This window comes from Notothenia coriiceps, unplaced genomic scaffold (assembly GCF_000735185.1).
Source record: "Notothenia coriiceps isolate Sejong01 unplaced genomic scaffold, NC01 NC01_scaffold00003025, whole genome shotgun sequence".
Lineage (NCBI taxonomy): Eukaryota > Metazoa > Chordata > Actinopteri > Perciformes > Nototheniidae > Notothenia > Notothenia coriiceps.
This window is the reverse complement of record NW_011335726.1, coordinates 1,307-4,082: the sequence shown is the minus strand read 5'-3', so window position 1 is coordinate 4,082 and position 2,776 is coordinate 1,307. Positions and strand designations below refer to the sequence as shown.

The window sequence follows — 2,776 nt, the reverse complement described above, 5'->3', positions numbered from 1 at the left end:
GGGGGGGGCGACCTGAGGAGGTGAGGAAGACGAGGTGGTGTTTTCTGAAGAATCTTCCTCCTCTCTGCTCTCTGGCTCTGGAGACGCTACCTGTTAAACAGCGCAGTAGATAGGTCGGGGGAAATAATCGATACAGCAGAGTATCACGATACTTTGCGTGGCGATATTGTATTGGACGCCAAGTATCGATATTTTATTATATAAACTATTCATATTGCAAATCCAAATTAAAGTTTTTGGTAGCCGTTGCTTTGATGGTCCGTTAGGTGCAGGGGTGTCAAACTCAAATACACAGTGGGCCAAATTTAAAAATGTGTACTAGTGGAGGGCCGGACTGGTTCAATGTTTATAGCAGAACTTATTGAAATGAACTTATTGCACATTTTAAACCTGGAACTAACAAAGCTTAAATGATTGCCTATAAAAACAACATTAAACATTAAATAATCAGTTCATTCATTTCTTATGGCTCTATCTGCAGCTTTTCTGAGTCATTTCTTATGATCACATTTTCCCACAGGCCAACAACAGCTTCAACAAAACTATTTCCCTCAAAGAGAAAACCAAACATGCCCTGTTGTCATGAGAGAGAAAGTGCAGAAGGAAACATCCATTAAACTCAGTGTGCTGCTCTGTGATGCTAGCTCAGATACTTGGCATCTCATCTTGGGTGCAAGGTCATCAATGTTTGGGCTCAGGCTCTGAGCTGAAGAGACCCTCAGGATGGAGTGAAGGTGTGCGTGCAATATACCGGCGGGCCAGATCTAAAAGTAATTAGAAATTATCCTGCGGGCCGAAATTAAATCCACCAAGGGCCTGATTTGGCCCCCGGGCCTTGAGTTTGACACTTGTGTCCTAGAGTATCAAATAAATCACAATAAGGTACTGAAACCAGCCCCTGCCACATGCAATATACAAGGTAAATGTTGTCTGCTGCTTGTCACCTGCCATCATGAGAAATAGGTTTTATTTACATTAAGAAAACATTTGTGTATCTTTCTGCACAAAGCTAATATATTTTGAGCTATGATGTGTTTACCGTTCATGCTCCTGGTTCCTCTGTTGCCCTCTTGTATTTGCACATATCTGGACATACGTATAGAAACTGATTTGTAGAAAACAAAATGAGTCAAGCTCTCAAAGATAAGTAGATATGTTCCTCTATTAAGTGTGTGACATGTATTATTATCCAAGGGTTTACAATATTAGATGGTGATGCTTACCGTCATCCAAAAAGAGAAGTGGTTATGTTTGCCAGATAGATTTGAAACAGTCACATCTATCAAAAGTGAATTTGTGTTGTTATCTATTTGTATGATGTCTGTGTTTGTCTGTCCTCTTCTTTACATGTTGGAAATACGTTTTCACACGTTGTCTTCTAAATCCATAAAGAAAACATATCCGTCAATCTGACATGAACTCGAGGAATAGCAAGACACAACTTAGCATTGCAACTGAATTTCTTTCCATCTCTGTGGATCATATCTTACCTCAAAAACACTTTTCTATCAAAGCAACAAACGCCTGTATGATATTAGAGCAACAGATTATTGCTTTGTTAGAAAATGAAGGATAATTCCTGCGCAAGAAAAGCAACTCTTTCAGCCCTGAATGTCTCCTCTGTGTCACTAATTCATAATCAACTATAATAATAGTTCCCATTGTTCCCACTGTGTCCCTTATTCTGCAGAGAAAAGTGAGCTTTAACACGGATGCTGCTGAGACTAATTTGAGAAAAACAAAAAGCTAGATTGTTTATTTTTAGTTTAGACATGAACTCAAGGAATAGCAAGACACAACTTTGCATTGCAACTGAATTTCTTTACATCTCTGTGGTCACATCTGACCTCACAAACGCTTCTATGATAAAAAAAGATGGACAGATTATTGCTCTTTTAGAAAATGGAGGTTAATCCCTGCACAGGAAATGCATCTTTCCAGCCCTGAATGTCTCCTCTGTGTCCACTGATTTAGACATGTTTGATTATTTGCTAGCTGTGTGCCTTATCCTGCAGTGAAACCTGAGCTTTAGCAGAGATGCTGCTCATATTGCTGCCTGTCTCCCACCTGATATACTTCAATACTGAAAAACATCCACCCCTGCAGCAAACCAGTCCTTTAACACCACCTCATTTGGGTATTTTGAAGTGTAAATGTCAATATTAACACCAGCTTATTTTATCTTTGTGCTAACGGGACCCCTAATTTCAGACGAAACACAATCTATATTTCGACGCCAGAATAAACACACAGATACTAGCTGATGGCACGAATAATAAAGAGATACTGAGAGGGATATATGAAGAATATTCACCGTGTTTACTGTGGTTTCAGCAGATATCGCAGGTTTCACTGTTGACAATTTGGCTTCATCAGCTGGTGAGAGAAAATGTTAACACTTCCTGTAGGTTTGCGCATGCGCAGTGAATGCCGCATTGTGAAACCGCATTTATTATATTTATTTATATATTTTTATTTATTAGTTTATTCCACTCAAGACAAAGGAAAATCTTATTTTACCTGCCCCTTATTCAATAAATAAATAAAAATACTTACAGTAACATGAAACCAAAATCACACAACAACACAACAACAACAATTATATGAGTTTTATATTACCAATGTTACATTTTCAGTGATCTCATTAGCTGAAATAAAGCTTTATCTAATTACTTTTGCCAATTTATGTATTTGTTATGTATTACTTGTAGGCAAAACATTTAAAATATATTGATTTTAGAGCAGCTGTGAACCTGTCATGTCATACCTCTGTTTC

The 2,776-nt window shown here is 38.0% G+C and overlaps 1 long non-coding RNA gene across 1 annotated transcript; it reads right to left on the bottom strand.

Annotated features, from left to right (window-relative positions):
- Positions 1–34: 34 nt before the first annotated feature.
- Positions 35–2,400, bottom strand: LOC104941036 (uncharacterized). The gene is made up of 3 exons (XR_797858.1): positions 2,315–2,400; positions 1,841–1,842; positions 35–71 (listed from the first exon to the last, which is right to left on the bottom strand). It is a non-coding gene; the product is annotated as an uncharacterized lncRNA (long non-coding RNA).
- Positions 2,401–2,776: the final 376 nt, after the last annotated feature.